This window comes from Pleurodeles waltl, chromosome 12 (assembly GCF_031143425.1).
Source record: "Pleurodeles waltl isolate 20211129_DDA chromosome 12, aPleWal1.hap1.20221129, whole genome shotgun sequence".
Classification (NCBI taxonomy): Eukaryota; Metazoa; Chordata; class Amphibia; order Caudata; family Salamandridae; genus Pleurodeles; species Pleurodeles waltl.
In genome coordinates this window covers 27144784-27164329 of record NC_090451.1, presented here as the reverse complement: position 1 = coordinate 27164329, position 19546 = coordinate 27144784, and the positions used below count along the sequence as shown (strand labels likewise).

Here is a 19546-nt window from a genome sequence, read left to right as displayed (position 1 = left end):
TTACTAGGCTGAAGAACTGTGAATACTGCAGGAACGACAAGGGCTAGAGACTTCCCCTTCGGAGGATGGATCCCCCACGCCTTGGAGAGTCGTGCAGAAGTGTTTTCCTGCCGGATGGACGCCAACAAGCCTTGCTACACGCAAATCGTGCGTTTGGCGTTTTTGGACGCTGCTGGGGCCCAGGAGGGACCAGGAGGTCGCAAATTGGACCTGCAGAGAGAGGGGACGTCGAGCAAGACAAAGAGCCCTCACTGAAGCAGGTAGCACCCGGAGAAGTGCCAGAAACAGGCACTACGAGGATGCGTGAAACGGTGCTCGCCGAAGTTGCACAAAGGAGTCCCACGTCGCCGGAGACCAACTTAGAAAGTCGTGCAATGCAGGTTAGAGTGCCGTGGACCCAGGCTTGGCTGTGCACGAAGGATTTCCGCCGGAAGTGCACAGGGGCCGGAGAAGCTTGCAAAGTCGCGGTTCCCAGCAATGCAGCCCAGCGAGGTGAGGCAAGGACTTACCTCCACCAAACTTGGGCTGAAGAGTCACTGGACTGTGGGGGTCACTTGGACGGTGTCGCTGGATTCGAGGGACCTCGCTCGTCGTGCTGAGAGGAGACCCAAGGGACCGGAGATGCAGCTTTTTGGTGCCTGCGGTTGCAGGGGGAAGATTCCGTCTACCCACGGGAGATTTCTTCGGAGCTTCTGGTGCAGAGAGGAGGCAGACTACCCCCACAGCATGCACAAGCAGGAAAACAGTCGAGAAGGCGGCAGGATCAGCGTTACAGAGTTGCAGTAGTCGTCTTTGCTACTATGTTGCAGGTTTGCAGGCTTCCAGCGCGGTCAGCGGTCGATTCCTTATCAGAAGGTGAAGAGGGAGATGCAGAGGAACTCGGCTGAGCTCATGCATTCGTTATCTAAAGTTTCCCCAGAGACAGAGACCCTAAATAGCCAGAAAAGAGGGTTTGGCTACCTAGGAGAGAGGAAAGGCTACTAACACCTGAAGGAGCCTATCACAAGGAGTCTCTGACGTCACCTGGTGGCACTGGCCACTCAGAGCAGTCTAGTGTGCCAGCAGCACCTCTGTTTCCAAGATGGCAGAGGTCTGGAGCACACTGGAGGAGCTCTGGACACCTCCCAGGGGAGGTGCAGGTCAGGGGAGTGGTCACTCCCCTTTCCTTTGTCCAGTTTCGCGCCAGAGCAGGGGCTAAGGGGTCCCTGAACCGGTGTAGACTGGCTTATGCAGAATTGGGCACCTCTGTGCCCAACAAAGCATTTCCAGAGGCTGGGGGAGGCTACTCCTCCCCTGCCTTCACACCATTTTCCAAAGGTAGAGGGTGTCACACCCTCTCTCAGAGGAAGTTCTTTGTTCTGCCATCCTGGGCCAGGCCTGGCTGGACCCCAGGAGGGCAGATGCCTGTCTGAGGGGTTGGCAGCAGCAGCAGCTGCAGAGAAACCCCAGGAAGGGCAGTCTGGCAGTACCAGGGTCTGTGCTACAGACCACTGGGATCATGGAATTGTACCAACAATGCCAGGATGGCATAGAGGGGGCAATTCCATGATCATAGACATGTTACATGGCTATATTCGGAGTTACCATGGTGAAGCTACATATAGGTAGTGACCTATATGTAGTGCACGCGTGTAATGGTGTCCCCGCACTCACAAAGTTCAGTGAATTGGCTCTGAACAATGTGGGGGCACCTTGGCTAGTGCCAGGGTGCCCTCACACTAAGTAACTTTGCACCTAACCTTTACCAGGTAAAGGTTAGACATATAGGTGACTTATAAGTTACTTAAGTGCAGTGTAAAATGGCTGTGAAATAACGTGGACGTTATTTCACTCAGGCTGCAGTGGCAGGCCTGTGTAAGAATTGTCAGAGCTCCCTATGGGTGGCAAAAGAAATGCTGCAGCCCATAGGGATCTCCTGGAACCCCAATACCCTGGGTACCTCAGTACCATATACTAGGGAATTATAAGGGTGTTCCAGTAAGCCAATGTAAATTGGAAAAAATGGTCACTAGCCTGTTAGTGACAATTTAAAAGTAATGAGAGAGCATAACCACTGAGGTTCTGGTTAGCAGAGCCTCAGTGAGACAGTTAGGCACCACACAGGGAACATATACATGCACACCTATGAGCACTGGGGCCCTGTGTGACAGGGTCCCAGTGACACATACATATAGGCCACAAACCTATGAGCACTGGGGTCCTGACCAGCAGGATCCCAGTGACACATAACAACCATACTGAAAACATAGTGTTTTCACTATGAGCACTGAGGCCTGGCTATCAGGATCCCAGTGAGACAGTGAAAACAGTGACAAACATCCTGACATACACTCACAAACAGGCCAAAAGTGGGGGTAACAAGGCTAGAAAGAGGCTACCTTCTCACACAACCCCCCCCCAAACGAAGGACAATAAGGCTAACCTTGGCCAGTTGAGACTTTATTGTCTAAGTGGTGATAAGTAGAGAGTAGCTCTGCAATAGACTGGTTACTCCCTTTATCATCCACTATATGGTTACTTCCCTGTGGGGATGTAAACCACCCTGTTTGAAGTTTTTTAGCTAACCAACAATGTGAAGATGTATTTTCAGAGTTTCTATCAGTAAGTTTTAGTTTAGAGCAGTGGGAATTATCCACTGAACCTATTTGTAATGATGGAAATGCCAGACAGGGATGCTGTCTCAGTAAAGCCATAGCTGGACAAAAACTTTGTCCATTTGGCTGGAAGAGAGAACAGGGATGCTGTTTCTCTTGAGTTGGAGCAGGGCAGGGATGCTGTCCTATGAGCTCCACACTAGGGCAGGGATGCTGTCCTAAGTGTTGTGAGGCAGTACAGGGTTTCTGCACTAAAGTTTCTCTGGGAGGGTTGGAGGGATGCTCCATGTTAACTAAAATGGTGCTCTTTTTGTCACCAATGTTAGTTATCCCACAGAGAGGTACTTCTACCTCAGGGAGTCCAGCTATGCCAGCTGATGATTCCCTTGGAACAGGTGCCACCCCAGGAGAGGTTTCTCCCACCGCAGGAATAGTATCCTGAATGGTAGGGTGGTTAGGGGATACTGTGATACCCTTTTTACCTGTTGATGGAGAGGGATCCTGAGTTTTCAGGCCTTCTCTCCTTTGCTTTTTCATTTCACTTGAAATGAGAGGGAACAATTCCTCAGGGATGCCCAGCATGGCTGCATGGGCATAAAACTCTACATCAGCCCAACCTGAGGCCTCTAGGTCATTACCTAAGAGACAGTCTACAGGTAAGCTAGGTGATACCACCACCTGCTTAGGGCCAGTAACTCCACCCCAACTAAACTGAATTATAGCTAAGGGAAGAAACTTAGTGGAGTTATGGACATCAATAATCTTATACTGTTGTCCAATGATGTGTTGATCAGGGTGCACTAGGTTGTTAGTCACCAAAGTGAAACTGGCACCTGTGTCCCTGTAGGCCAAGGCCTCAACACCATTTATTGAAACTGTCTGCCTGTACTTATCCATTGTAAGGGGACAAGCAGCCAGTGTGGCAAGGCCAATGCCACTAGGTGTGACAGAAACTGTCTTGGGACTGATGACATCAGTTTCCACTATGGACCCATAAGTGAACCCAACTACACCCTTTGCTTGACTGTTGCCAGCAGTCCCACCACTAGTACCACTACTGCTAGGGGCACTAGAGCTTGATGTATTAGTGGTGGTAGGCTCAGGGGGTTTACCTGGACAGGACTTATCCCCTGGCCTATGGCCTCTGTTTTTACACACAAAGCACCAAGGCTTTTTAATGTGTGCAGGTTGGGAAGAAGAGGAAGAATTTGTTTTATCCCCACCCTCTGAAGAGTGTTTAAGATTTGAAGTGGGATCTTTGGTTTTACCCTTATCCCCATGCTTATCTTGAGATTTTTCACCATCTTTCTTCTTATTGCCATCTTTGTCACCCCCTGTATGAACTTTTCTGTTCACCCTTGTTCTGACCCATTTGTCTGCCTTCTTTCCCAATTCTTGGGGAGAGGTCAGATCAGAGTCTACCAGGTACTGGTGCAACAAATCAGACACACAATTATTAAGTATATGCTCTCTCAGGATTGTGTTATACAGGCTTTCATAATCAGTAACTTTACTGCCATGTAACCACCCCTCCAAGGCCTTCACTGCCTGGTCAATGAAATCAACCCAGTCTTGTGAAGACTCCTTTTTGGTCTCTCTGAACTTTATCCTGTACTGTTCAGTGGTTAAGCCATAACCATCCAGGAGTGCATTCTTAAGAACTTGGAAATTATTAGCATCATTTTCTTTTACAGTAAGGAGCCTATTCCTACCTTTTCCAGTAAATGATAGCCATAGGATAGCAGCCCACTGCTTTTGAGGGACATCCTGTACAGCACAGGCCCTCTCAAGTGCAGCAAACCACTTGTTAATGTCATCCCCCTCCTTGTAAGGGGGAACTATCTTATGCAGATTCCTGGAATCATGCTCTTTTGCAGGATGACTATGGGGAATACTGCTGCTGCCACCATGGGTATCTAAACCCATTTTCTGTCTTTCCCTCTCTATTTCTAAAGACTGTCTATCCAAATCCAGCTGTTGCTTCTTGAGCTTCAGTCTGGTTTGCTCCACTCTCAATCTATTGAGCTCCCTTTCCAACAATCTGTCATCAGGGTGGGTGGGAGGGACATTTCTAGATACAGAGGTGTGATGGGAATGAACAGAAGGAGACCTGTCCCTTACAGAGGGCACCCTAACAGCTTGGCTACCAGTATAATGTGAGAGCACATCATCAGTATGATGTGATTCAACCTCTGTACCAACTATGCTAGACTGTCTAGTAATGGGCAGGCTGAGAAGTTTCTTTCCTGAACCTTTTCCTGGGGGAGTCCCTGGATCAGATTGAGAACCATTAGCTACTTTTTCTACAGATTGGGCACTTATGGCCTTATCCTGTACTCTAAGCATATTAATTAACAGTTCTAAGGAAGGATTCTTCCCTACACTCAAACCTCTCTCTATGCAGAGACTCCTTGCTCCTTTCCAGCTAAGGTGATCATATGCAAGTTTGGACAGTTCAACTTTTTGGCCTGTGCCAGACATTTTTAGAGAGAGTTAAAGTGATAGACAAAAGAGAAAAAAAGTTTTCAGAACTTTTTGGAAAGACAGAAAAAACTTTTTAAACTTTTAAGAACTTTTTGAAAGTTTAGAAGTACTTTTCAGCACTTAGAAAAGAGTGAAAAGAGGAAATGCAAAACTTTTTGGCTATGTGTATATACACTGACCTTGTTTTGTATATTTTTCTCTTATGAAAAGTACAATGACAAGAGTGGTAAGCAGTCTCAAGCACTTATCCCACCACTGCACAACCAATGTAGGAGGCTGGACTGGCTTGTAGTGAGTACCAAGGGGTACTTGCACCTTGCACCAGGCCCAGTTATCCCTTATTAGTGTATAGGGTGTCTAGCAGCTTAGGCTGATAGATAATGGTAGCTTAGCAAAGCAGCTCAGGCTGAACTAGGAGACGTGTGAAGCTACTACAGTACCACTTAGTGTCATATGCACAATATCATAAGAAAACACAATACACAGTTATACTAAAAATAAAGGTACTTTATTTTTATGACAATATGCCAAAGTATCTTAGAGTGTACCCTTAGTGAGAGGATAGGAAATATACACAAGATATATATACACAATAGCAAAAATATGCAGTATAGTCTTAGAAAACAGTGCAAACAATGTATAGTTACAATAGGATGCAATGGGGAAACATAGGGATAGGGGCAACACAAACCATATACTCCAGAAGTGGAATGCGAACCACGAATGGACCCCAAACCTATGTGACCTTGTAGAGGGTCGCTGGGACTATTAGAAAATAGTGAGAGTTAGCAAAATAACCCTCCCCAAGACCCTAAAAAGTGAGTGCAAAGTGCACTAAAGTTCCCCTAAGGACAAAATAGTCGTGTTAGAGGGAGAATGCAAGAAAAACACAAATCAGCAATGCAACAACGATGGATTCCTGACTGAGGGTACCTGTGGAACAAGGGGACCAAGTCCAAAAGTCACAAGCAGCTCGGAGATGGGCAGATGCCCAAGAAATGCCAGCGGTTGGTGCAAAGAAGCTCTTACTAGGCTGAAGAACTGTGAATACTGCAGGAACGACAAGGGCTAGAGACTTCCCCTTCGGAGGATGGATCCCCCACGCCTTGGAGAGTCGTGCAGAAGTGTTTTCCTGCCGGATGGACGCCAACAAGCCTTGCTACACGCAAATCGTGCGTTTGGCGTTTTTGGACGCTGCTGGGGCCCAGGAGGGACCAGGAGGTCGCAAATTGGACCTGCAGAGAGAGGGGACGTCGAGCAAGACAAAGAGCCCTCACTGAAGCAGGTAGCACCCGGAGAAGTGCCAGAAACAGGCACTACGAGGATGCGTGAAACGGTGCTCGCCGAAGTTGCACAAAGGAGTCCCACGTCGCCGGAGACCAACTTAGAAAGTCGTGCAATGCAGGTTAGAGTGCCGTGGACCCAGGCTTGGCTGTGCACGAAGGATTTCCGCCGGAAGTGCACAGGGGCCGGAGAAGCTTGCAAAGTCGCGGTTCCCAGCAATGCAGCCCAGCGAGGTGAGGCAAGGACTTACCTCCACCAAACTTGGGCTGAAGAGTCACTGGACTGTGGGGGTCACTTGGACGGTGTCGCTGGATTCGAGGGACCTCGCTCGTCGTGCTGAGAGGAGACCCAAGGGACCGGAGATGCAGCTTTTTGGTGCCTGCGGTTGCAGGGGGAAGATTCCGTCTACCCACGGGAGATTTCTTCGGAGCTTCTGGTGCAGAGAGGAGGCAGACTACCCCCACAGCATGCACAAGCAGGAAAACAGTCGAGAAGGCGGCAGGATCAGCGTTACAGAGTTGCAGTAGTCGTCTTTGCTACTATGTTGCAGGTTTGCAGGCTTCCAGCGCGGTCAGCGGTCGATTCCTTATCAGAAGGTGAAGAGGGAGATGCAGAGGAACTCGGCTGAGCTCATGCATTCGTTATCTAAAGTTTCCCCAGAGACAGAGACCCTAAATAGCCAGAAAAGAGGGTTTGGCTACCTAGGAGAGAGGAAAGGCTACTAACACCTGAAGGAGCCTATCACAAGGAGTCTCTGACGTCACCTGGTGGCACTGGCCACTCAGAGCAGTCTAGTGTGCCAGCAGCACCTCTGTTTCCAAGATGGCAGAGGTCTGGAGCACACTGGAGGAGCTCTGGACACCTCCCAGGGGAGGTGCAGGTCAGGGGAGTGGTCACTCCCCTTTCCTTTGTCCAGTTTCGCGCCAGAGCAGGGGCTAAGGGGTCCCTGAACCGGTGTAGACTGGCTTATGCAGAATTGGGCACCTCTGTGCCCAACAAAGCATTTCCAGAGGCTGGGGGAGGCTACTCCTCCCCTGCCTTCACACCATTTTCCAAAGGTAGAGGGTGTCACACCCTCTCTCAGAGGAAGTTCTTTGTTCTGCCATCCTGGGCCAGGCCTGGCTGGACCCCAGGAGGGCAGATGCCTGTCTGAGGGGTTGGCAGCAGCAGCAGCTGCAGAGAAACCCCAGGAAGGGCAGTCTGGCAGTACCAGGGTCTGTGCTACAGACCACTGGGATCATGGAATTGTACCAACAATGCCAGGATGGCATAGAGGGGGCAATTCCATGATCATAGACATGTTACATGGCCATATTCGGAGTTACCATGGTGAAGCTACATATAGGTAGTGACCTATATGTAGTGCACGCGTGTAATGGTGTCCCCGCACTCACAAAGTTCAGTGAATTGGCTCTGAACAATGTGGGGGCACCTTGGCTAGTGCCAGGGTGCCCTCACACTAAGTAACTTTGCACCTAACCTTTACCAGGTAAAGGTTAGACATATAGGTGACTTATAAGTTACTTAAGTGCAGTGTAAAATGGCTGTGAAATAACGTGGACGTTATTTCACTCAGGCTGCAGTGGCAGGCCTGTGTAAGAATTGTCAGAGCTCCCTATGGGTGGCAAAAGAAATGCTGCAGCCCATAGGGATCTCCTGGAACCCCAATACCCTGGGTACCTCAGTACCATATACTAGGGAATTATAAGGGTGTTCCAGTAAGCCAATGTAAATTGGAAAAAATGGTCACTAGCCTGTTAGTGACAATTTAAAAGTAATGAGAGAGCATAACCACTGAGGTTCTGGTTAGCAGAGCCTCAGTGAGACAGTTAGGCACCACACAGGGAACATATACATGCACACCTATGAGCACTGGGGCCCTGTGTGACAGGGTCCCAGTGACACATACATATAGGCCACAAACCTATGAGCACTGGGGTCCTGACCAGCAGGATCCCAGTGACACATAACAACCATACTGAAAACATAGTGTTTTCACTATGAGCACTGAGGCCTGGCTATCAGGATCCCAGTGAGACAGTGAAAACAGTGACAAACATCCTGACATACACTCACAAACAGGCCAAAAGTGGGGGTAACAAGGCTAGAAAGAGGCTACCTTCTCACAAACCTACATATTCTAATTACAATCAGTGCTCACTGATAGCTGCATCTTGTAGGAAACAGTGTTTTCTAGCTGAATACCCCTAAACAAACATTTAATGTAAATAAATGCATGACTTGTAAAACGTCTAATAGGGCCGTATATTGCATATTTTCGGGTCCTGGTGTCATTTAGTAACTGCAGCATGAGGCCAGAGACCCCTGACTGTCTGCCTTGTGAGCCCTGGCAGCGTAAGGCCAGAGACCACTGACTGTCTGCTCCTGTGAGCCCTGGCAGCGTGAGGCTGGAGACCACTCACCGTCTGCCCCCGTGAGCCCTGGCAGTGTGAGGACAGAGACCACTGAGTGTCTGCTCCTGTGAGCCCTGGCAGCGTGAGGCTGGAGACCACTGACTGTCTGCTCCTGTGAGCCCTGGCAGCGTGAGGCTGGAGACCACTCACTGTCTGCCCCCGTGAGCCCTGGCAGTGTGAGGACAGAGACCACTGAGTGTCTGCTCCTGTGAGCCCTGGCAGCGTGAGGCTGGAGACCACTGACTGTCTGCTCCTGTGAGCCCTGGCAGCGTGAGGCTGGAGACCACTCACCGTCTGCCCCCGTGAGCCCTGGCAGTGTGAGGACAGAGACCACTGAGTGTCTGCTCCTGTGAGCCCTGGCAGCGTGAGGCTGGAGACCACTGACCGTCTGCCCCCGTGAGCCCTGGCAGCGTGAGGCTGGAGACCACTGACTGTCTGATCCTGTGAGCCCTGGCAGTGTGAGGTTGGAGACCACTGACCGTCTGTCCCTGTGAGCCCTGGGACCACCAGACCAGAGACCACTGACCATCTGCCCTGTGAGCCCTGGCACTGTGAGGCCACAGACCACTCACCATCTGCCCCTGTAAGCCCTGGCACCGTGAGGCCAGAGACCACTGACCGTCTGCCCCCGTGATCCCTGGCAGCGTGAGGCCAGAGACCACTAACCGTCTGCCCCTGAAAGCCCTGGCAGCGTGAGGCCAGAGACCACTGACCATCTGCCCCCGTGAGCCCTGGCAGCGTGGCCAGAGACCACTGACCGTCTGCCCTGTGAGCACTGGCAGCGTGAGGCCAGAGAACAGTGACCGGCTGCTCCCATGAGCCCTGGCAGCGTGAGGCCGGAGACCACTGACCGTCTGCCCTGTGAGCCCTGGCAGCGTGAGGCCAGAGACCACTGACCATCTGCCCTGTGAGCCCTGGCAGCGTGAGGCCAAAGACCACTGACCATCTGCCTGTGAGCCCTGTCAGCGTGAGGCCAGAGACCACTGACCATCTGCCCTGTGAGCCCTGGCAGCATGAGGCCAGAGACCACTGAGTGTCTGCTCTTGTGAGCACTTGCAGCTTGAGGCCAGAGACCACTGACCGTCTGCCCTGTGAGCCCTGGCAGCGTGAGGCCGGAGAACGCTGACTGTCTGCTCCCATGAGCCCTGGTAGTGTGAGACTGGAGACCACTGACTGTCTGCTCTTGTGAGCCCGGGCAGCGTGAGGGTGGAGACCACTGACCGTCTGCTCCTGTGAGGCCAGAGACCACTGACCATCTGACCTGTGAGCCCTGGTAGCGTAAGGCCAGAGAACACTGACTGTCTGCTCCCATGAGCCCTGCCAGCGTGAGGCTGGAGACCACTGACTGTCCGCCCTGTGAGCCCTGGCAGCGTGAAGCCTGAGACCACTGACCGTCTGCCCTGTGAGCCCTGGCAGCGTGAGGCCAGAGACCACTTACCATCTGCTATCATGAGCCCTGGTAGCGTAAGGCCAGAGAACACTGACCGTCTGCTCCCATGAGCCCTGGCAGCGTGAGGCCTGAGACCACTGACCATCTGCCATCATGAGCCCTGGTGGCGTAAGGCCAGAGAACACTGACCGTCTGCTCCCATGAGCCCTGGCAGCGTGAGGCCTGAGACCACTGACCGTCTGCCCTGTGAGCCCTGGCAGCGTGAGGCCTGAGACCACTGACCGTCTGCCCTGTGAGCCCTGGCAGCGTGAGGCCTGAGACCACTGACCGTCTGCCCTGTGAGCCCTGGCTGCGTGAGGCCTGAGACCACTGACCGTCAGCCCTGTGAGCCCTGGCATGTGAGGCCAGAGACCACTGACCGTCTGTCCTGTGAGCCCTGGCAGCGTGAGGCCAGAGACCAATGACTTTCTGCCCTGTGAGCCCTGGCAGCGTGAGGCCAGAGACCACTGACTGTCTGCCCCGTGAGCTCTGGCAGTGTGAGGCCAAAGACCACTGACAGTCTGCCCCCATGAGCCCTGGCAGCCTGAGGCCAGAGACCACTGATTGTCTGCTCCTGTGAGCCCTTGCAGCGTGAGGCCGGAGACCACTGACAGGCTGCTCTTGTGAGCCCTGGCAGCATGAGGCCAGAGACCACTGACCATCTGCCCTGTGAGCCCTGGCAGCGTGAGGCCGGAGACCACTGACCGTGAGCCCTAGCAGCTTGAGGCCAGAGACCACTGACCGTCTCCTCCTGTGAGCCCTGGCAGCGTGAGGCCAAAGACCACTGACCGTCTGCCCCCATGAGCCCTGGCAGCGTGAGGCCAGAGAAAACTGAGTCTGCTCCTGTGAGCCCTGGCAGCATGAGGCCAGAGACCACTGACCATCTGCCCTGTGAACCCTGGCAGCGTGAGGCCGGAGACCACTGACCGTCTGCCCTGTGAGCCCTGGCAGCATGAGGCCAGAGATCACTGACCGTCTGCTCCTGTGAGCCCTGGCAGCGTGAAGCCGGAGACCACTGAGTGTCTGCTCCTGTGAGACCTGGCAGCATGAGACCAGAGACCTCTGAGCATCTGCCCTGTGAGCCCTGGCAGCGTGAGGCTGGAGACCACTGACCGTCTGCCCTGTGAGCCCTAGCAGCTTGAGGCCAGAGACCACTGACCGTCTGCTCCTGTGAGCCCTGGCAGTGTAAGGCTAGAGATCTCTGACCGTCTGCTCCTGTGAGCCCTGGCAGCGTGAGCTGGAGACCACTGACTGTTTGCTCCTGTGAGCCCTGGCAGCGTGAGGCCGGAGACCACTGAGTGTCTGCTCCTGTGAGCCCTGGCAGCGTGAGGTTGGAGACCACTGACCGTCTGCTCCTGTGAGCCCTGGCAGCGTGAGGCTGGAGACCACTGACCGTCTGCCCCTGTGAGCCCTGGCAGTGTGAGGACAGAGACCACTGAGTGTCTGCTACTGTGATCCCTGGCAGCGTGAGGCTGGAGACCACTGACCGTCTGCACCTGTGAGCCCTGGCAGTGTGAGGACAGAGACCACTGACAGTCTGCTCCTGTGAGCCCTGGCAGTGTGAGGCTGGAGACCACTGACCGTCTGCCTCCGTGAGCCCTGGCAGTGTGAGGACAGAGACCACTGACCGTCTGCTCCTGTGAGCCCTGGCAGTGTGAGGTTAGACACCGTTGGCTCTTTTACCGTGAGAAAAAGGCAATGTGCACACAGAGACCACTGAGTATCTGCCCTGAGAACAAAGGCGAGCAAGGCCAGAGACCTCTGCCAGCCCTTGAGGATAAGACATTATGAGGCCAGAGACCACTGACCGTCTGCTACCGTGAGCCCTGGTAGCATGAGACTGGGGACCACTGACTGTCTGCTCCTGTGAGCCCTTGCAGCGTGAGGCCAGAGACCACTGACCATCTGCTATCGTGAGCCCTGGTAGCGTAAGGCCAGAGAACACTGACTGTCTGCTCCCATGAGCTCTGCCAGCGTGAGGCTGGAGACCACTGACTGTCTGCTCCCATGAGCTCTGGCAGCGTGAGGCTGGAGACCACTGACTGTCTGCTCCTGTGAGCCCTGGCAGAGTGAGGCCGGAGACCACTGACCGTCTGCCCTGTGAGCCCTGGCAGCGTGAGGCCTGAGACCACTGACTGTCTGCTCTGTGAGCCCTGGCAGCGTGAGGCCTGAGAAAACTGACAGTCTGCTCCTGTGAGCCCTGGCAGCATGAGGCCAGAGACCACTGACCATCTGCCCTGTGAACCCTGGCAGCGTGAGGCCGGAGACCACTGACCGTCGGCTCCTGTGAGCCCTGGCAGCGTGAGGCCAGAGATCACTGACCATCTGCTCCTGTGAGCCCTGGCAGCGTGAAGCCAGAGACCACTGAGTGTCTGCTCCTGTGAGACCTGGCAGCATGAGGCCAGAGACCACTGAGCATCTGCCCTGTGAGCCCTGGCAGCGTGAGGCTGGAGACCACTGACTGTCTGCCCTGTGAGCCCTAGCAGCTTGAGGCCAGGGACCACTGACCGTCTGCTCCTGTGAGCCCTGGCAGTGTGAGGCTAGAGATCACTGACCGTCTGCTCCTGTTAGCCCTGGCAGCGTGAGCTGGAGACCACTGACTGTTTGCTCCTGTGAGCCCTGGCAGCGTGAGGCCGGAGACCACTGAGTGTCTGCTCCTGTGAGCCCTGGCAGTGTGAGGTCGGAGACCACTGACCGTCTGCTCCTGTGAGCCCTGGCAGCGTGAGGCTGGAGACCACTGACCGTCTGCCCCTGTGAGCCCTGGCAGTGTGAGGACAGAGACCACTGAGTGTCTGCTACTGTGAGCCCTGGCAGCGTGAGGCTGGAGACCACTGACCGTCTGAACCCGTGAGCCCTGGCAGTGTGAGGACAGAGACCACTGACCGTCTGCTCCTGTGAGCCCTGGCAGCGTGAGGCTGGAGACCACTGACTGCCTGCTCCTGTGAGCCCTGGCAGTGTGAGGACAGAGACCACTGAGTGTCTGCTACTGTGAGCCCTGGCAGCGTGAGCTGGAGACCACTGACTGTTTGCTCCTGTGAGCCCTGGCAGTGTGAGGTCGGAGACCACTGACCGTCTGCTCCTGTGAGCCCTGGCAGCGTGAGGCTGGAGACCACTGACCGTCTGCCCCTGTGAGCCCTGGCAGTGTGAGGACAGAGACCACTGAGTGTCTGCTACTGTGAGCCCTGGCAGCGTGAGGCCTGAGACCACTGACCGTCTGCCCTGTGAGGCCTGAGACCACTGACCGTCTGCTCCTGTGAGCCCTGGCAGTGTGAGGCCTGAGACCACTGACCACCCCCCCCTCTCCTACTGCAGCATTAAAGAGGCTCCTTGGCTGAAGCCCTGCAGCTCTCCGGTTTCTTATCTGGGCCTATGCCCGGGTTTACCAGCCTTGGCAGCTGTACTGTAAAGGGCCAGCAGAGGGCAGTCCTCTCCCATCAGTCATCAGTTCTGCAGCCGCTTCTTCCAGGCCTGCTGCAGGCTCCGGGGAGATGGATCTTTGTTACCTGTAAAACAGACATTAATGAGTGAAGCCCCGGATAACTGAGCTCCAGGAAGAGTCTATTTGAACTCGCCTCCAAGTGCATTTGTGTCAGTGCGCGGGTTCCTGCTGGTTGCTCTGGTTCACTCATTAAAGCTTCTGCTGCAGCCAGTGGCGGCCGGCAGCTTTGGGAGGAGGGCGGGCGGGGCACACACACAAACACACACACAGACTCATTCTTTCACACCCAGACATGCACGCACGCACGCTCACCCATTAACAACACTCATTCCATTCAAACATGCACGCACGCACCATTCATTTTACAAATTCACACACATTCATTCTTCCACACACACGCACGCACGCACATCCAGTAACAACACTCATTCCATTCAAACATGCACGCACGCACCAAACATTCATTTTACAAGATCAAACACATTCATTCTTTCACACGCACATCCATGAACAACACTCATAACAATCAAACATGCACGCGCGCACCAAACATTCAATGTAAAACATAACACACATACACACACACACACTTACCTTCAGCCTCCAGGTCCCGGGAGGGTTGGGACTGCTGCCTTCCCTCATTGGCTGACCTTAGGTCAGCCACTGAGGGAAGGCAGCAGTCCCAGCCTCGTCACAGAGTGGGATGGGGTCAGTGGGACTGCTGACCCCACTCCACTCTGTGACGAAGTGTCCCTGATTGACACTCGCCCTGGGCGCTTCAGAGGCACCTTTGCTGAGCCCAGGAGTTCACACCCATAGGAGCTGTGACCTCCTCAGCCCAGCCTGACAGACACTCTTCATGTTCAGCTCAGGCAGCCAGGAGTCTGCGCAAATCGCGCGCATGTCTGCTCCTGGCTGTCTGACCTGAACATAAAGAGTGTCTGTCAGGCTGACCTTTGTTCAGCCTGACAGACACTCTTCATGGGGTGGGAGGGGCGTGGCCCCTCCGCCCTAAAGGACGGGCCGCCACTGGCTGCAGCCCTTCAGTGGCTGAGAGGCCGGTCCTCTGGTCGCAGCCCCCGGGGGTCACTCCACACGTCACCGAGGCCGGGGGCGCTGACAGGCTTTGCAAAATAAAACTTTTTGTAGCCAATCTGATTTTACGAACCGACCTGAATACCAGTGATCTTCTGCCCACTTCCTGCCCCCTGAAGCTGGCTCCTTGATGCCCAAGGGTCAGGGGGTCCAAAGGGGGGACCCCCTTCTTCATTACGAATGAGTTACCACCCCAGCTCGGGGGTCGGTCGCGCATCTGTGGTTTGCAGCCACAATCCTGGACGTGAAGAGGAGGTGCGCTGCTTATATTCAGAAGTGAGGGGGTGGGGTCCAGCCCCCCCTGGGTGTGGGTCAGAAAGGATCACAGAAGTCCTACCAGGAGCCTGAAAGAACCTCGTGACCCATAAAGGACTATTGCACATAAAGATCAGCTATTCTGGGCACAACCCCTGTGATGTTGTGATTGCACAAGTGCTTTGTGCAGGTGACCCCAAGGGCCCAGGGCAGCATCCGAGCCTTAGGACAGTCTGAGACCAGCCTGGTGACCACCCTCTGCACAGCGCCTCTGCGGCCCCCTGCTTGCCGCTACCTGTGATCCTGGGCAGCCTCGCAGGCCGCAGGTGTCCTCTGCTGGCCTCAGTCTGCCCCCCCTCACGGCTGCTGTGTTACTGCCACAGGCACAATACCGCGTTAGTGGGCAGAGTTTAGTGATCCAGCTGTGCTTGGGCATGTTGTGGTGCCTGCCCCCCCCCCCCCCCCCCCTCACGGCTGCTGTGTTACTGCCTCAGACACAATACCGCGTTAGTGGGCAGAGTTTAGTGATCCAGCTGTGCTTGGGCATGTTGTGGTGCCTGCACCCCCTCACAGCTGCTGTGTTACTGCCACAGACACAACACCGCGTTAGTGGGCAGAGTTTAGTGATCCAGCTGTGCTTGGGCATGTTGTGGTGCCTGCACCCCCTCACGGCTGCTGTGTTACTGCCACAGACACAATACCGCGTTAGTGGGCAGAGTTTAGTGATCCAGCTGTGCTTGGGCATGTTGTGGTGCCTGCCCCCCCCCCCTCACGGCTGCTGTGTTACTGCCACAGACACAACACCGCGTTAGTGGGCAGAGTTTAGTGATCCAGCTGTGCTTGGGCATGTTGTGGTGCCTGCACCCCCTCACGGCTGCTGTGTTACTGCCACAGACACAATACCGCGTTAGTGGGCAGAGTTTAGTGACCCAGTTGTGCTTGGGCATGTTGTGGTGCCTGCCCCCCCCCCCCCCGCCCCTCACGGCTGCTGTGTTACTGCCACAGACACAATACCGCGTTAGTGGGCAGAGTTTAGTGACCCAGTTGTGCTTGGGCATGTTGTGGTGCCTGCCCCCCCCCCCCCCCTCACGGCTGCTGTGTTACTGCCACAGACACAATACCGCGTTAGTGGGCAGAGTTTAGTGACCCAGCTGTGCTTGGGCATGTTGTGATGCCTGCCCCCCAACTCACGGCTACTGTGTGTTACTGCCACAGACACAACACCGCGTTAGTGGGCAGAGTTTAGTGATGCATCTGTGCCTGGGGCGTGTTGTGGTGCCTGCCCCCCCCCCCGCCCCCCCCTCACCCCCTCACGGCTGCTGTGTTACTGCCACAGACACAACACCGCGTTAGTGGGCAGAGTTTAGTGATCCAGCTGTGCTTGGGCATGTTGTGGTGCCTGCACCCCCTCACGGCTGCTGTGTTACTGCCACAGACACAATACCGCGTTAGTGGGCAGAGTTTAGTGACCCAGTTGTGCTTGGGCATGTTGTGGTGCCTGCCCCCCCCCCTCACGGCTGCTGTGTTACTGCCACTGCCACAATACCGCGTTAGTGGGCAGAGTTTAGTGACCCAGCTGTGCTTGGGCATGTTGTGGTGCCTGCCCCCCCCCCTCACGGCTGCTTTGTTACTGCCACAGACACAATACCGCGTTAGTGGGCAGAGTTTAGTGACCCAGCTGTGCTTGGGCATGTTGTGGTGCCTGCCCCCCAACTCACGGCTACTGTGTGTTACTGCCACAGACACAACACCGCGTTAGTGGGCAGAGTTTAGTGATGCATCTGTGCCTGGGGCGTGTTGTGGTGCCTGCCCCCCCCCCCCCCTCACCCCCTCACGGCTGCTGTGTTACTGCCACAGACACAACACCGCGTTAGTGGGCAGAGTTTAGTGATCCAGCTGTGCTTGGGCATGTTGTGGTGCCTGCACCCCCTCACGGCTGCTGTGTTACTGCCACAGACACAATACCGCGTTAGTGGGCAGAGTTTAGTGACCCAGCTGTGCTTGGGCATGTTGTGGTGCCTGCCCCCCCCCCCCCCCCCCCCCCTCACGGCTGCTGTGTTACTGCCACAGACACAACACCGCGTTAGTGGGCAGAGTTTAGTGATCCAGTTGTGCTTGGGCATGTTGTGGTACCTGCCCCCCTTCACGGCTGCTGTGTTACTGCCTCAGACACAATACCGCGTTAGTGGGCAGAGTTTAGTGATCCAGTTGTGCTTGGGCATGTTGTGGTGCCTGCCCCCCCCCCCCCCCCTCACGGCTGCTGTGTTACTGCCACAGACACAACACCGCGTTAGTGGGCAGAGTTTAGTGATCCAGTTGTGCTTGGGCATGTTGTGGTACCTGCCCCCCCCCTCACGGCTGCTGTGTTACTGCCACAGACACAACACCGCGTTAGTGGGCAGAGTTTAGTGACCCAGCTGTGCTTGGGCATGTTGTGGTGCCTGCACCCCCTCACGGCTGCTGTGTTACTGCCACAGACACAACACCGCGTTAGTGGGCAGAGTTTAGTGACCCAGCTGTGCTTGGGCATGTTGTGGTGCCTGCCCCCCCCCCTCACGGCTGCTGTGTTACTGCCACAGACACAACACCGCGTTAGTGGGCAGAGTTTAGTGATCCAGTTGTGCTTGGGCATGTTGTGGTACCTGCCCCCCCCCCTCACGGCTGCTGTGTTACTGCCACAGACACAACACCGCGTTAGTGGGCAGAGTTTAGTGACCCAGCTGTGCTTGGGCTTGTTGTGGTGCCTGCCCCCCCCCCCCCTCACGGCTGCTGTGTTACTGCCTCAGACACAAAACCGCGTTAGTGGGCAGAGTTTAGTGATCCAGTTGTGCTTGGGCATGTTGTGGTGCCTGCCCCCCCCCCCTCACGGCTGCTGTGTTACTGCCACAGACACAACACCGCGTTAGTGGGCAGAGTTTAGTGATCCAGTTGTGCTTGGGCATGTTGTGGTACCTGCCCCCCCCTCACGGCTGCTGTGTTACTGCCACAGACACAACACCGCGTTAGTGGGCAGAGTTTAGTGACCCAGCTGTGCTTGGGCATGTTGTGGTGCCTGCACCCCCTCACGGCTGCTGTGTTACTGCCACAGACACAACAACGCGTTAGTGGGCAGAGTTTAGTGATCCAGTTGTGCCGGTCACCAGGTCAGCCGCTCTGCAGTCGGTGCATCTTGGACTCTGAATGCAGGTGGTGACACAGAGTGTGGTGTTGCAGCATTTCAGGCTGGTTGTGTGTCTTCACACACTTCTAACCGTGTATTAAGACCTGAGAGCATAAGCTGTGTGACCTCATATCCTGTTACACTGTGGACATTGCTTCTGGAACCTGCCCACTGAGTCTGAAACATCCTGGATAAAACCAGAATTCTTAAATCTATATTAACCAAAAATGAATTAAAGGGGTTGTCTTTCAAAAACTACGCTGACTTGTACTTTGTGTCCCCCCAGGTGCACAAGATCGAACCACTTTACTGCTGAGATTGAACCTGCACGTACGCCCAGTCCATAGGATCACGCACCCGTAAGTAAACGCTACTCGTGTTTCACGCTAGCGCAGCGCACAACTGCATCTGTGAGCAGACATACGACCCTTCTGTTTAAGCATGCAGTCATTGTACCTGTAACCATGCACCCACATCCTGTGTGTAACCCTTCATTCCTACTGCATCTAGAACCATGCATCCTGTAGTGTCTAGAACCATGCATCCTGTTGTATCTAGAACCATGCACCCACATCCTGTGGGTAACCGTGCATTCCTACTGCATCTGGAACCATGCATCCTATAGTGTCTAGAACCGTGCATCCTGTAGTCTCTAGAACCATGCATTCCTAGCGCGTCTAGAACCATGCATCCTGTTGTACCTAGAACCATGCATCCGCATCCTGTGTGTAACCGTGCATTCCAACTGCATCTAGAACCATGCATCCTGTTGTATCTAGAACCATGCATTCCTAGCGCATCTAGAACCATGCATCCTGTTGTATCTAGAACCATGCATCCACATCCTGTGTGTAACCGTGCATTCCTACTGCATCTAGAATCATGCATCCTGTAGTGTCTAGAACCATGCATCCGCATCCAGTGTGTAACCGTGCATTCCTACTGCATCTAGAACCATGCATCCTGTAGTGTCTACAACCATGCATCATGTAGTGTCTAGAACCATATATATACATCCTGTGTGTAACTGTGCATTCCTAGTGCATCTAGAACCATGCATCCTGTTGTATCTAGAACCATACATCCACATCCTGTGTGTAACCGTGCATTCCGACTGCATCTAGAGCCATACATGATGTTGTATCTAGAACCATGCATCCACATCCTGTGTGTAACTGTGCATTCCGACTGCGTCTAGAGCCATGCATCCTGTTGTATCTAGAACCATGCATCCACATCCTGTGTGTAACCGTGCATTCCTGCTGCATCTAGAACCATGCATCCTGTTGTATCTAGGACCATGCATTCCTCCTGCATCTAGAGCTATGCATCCTGCTGTATCTCGACCCATGCACCCACATCCTGTGTGTAACCATGCATTCCGACTGCATC

The 19546-nt window shown here is 54.3% G+C and overlaps 1 long non-coding RNA gene across 1 annotated transcript in view; it reads left to right on the top strand.

Moving 5' to 3' along the window:
- Positions 1-18482, top strand: part of LOC138267437 (uncharacterized) — a 59101-nt gene extending 40619 nt beyond the window's left edge. The window contains exon 3 of the long non-coding RNA XR_011199802.1: positions 18441-18482. This is a non-coding gene — a long non-coding RNA (uncharacterized lncRNA). The remainder of the gene's footprint in view (positions 1-18440) is intronic.
- Positions 18483-19546: the final 1064 nt, after the last annotated feature.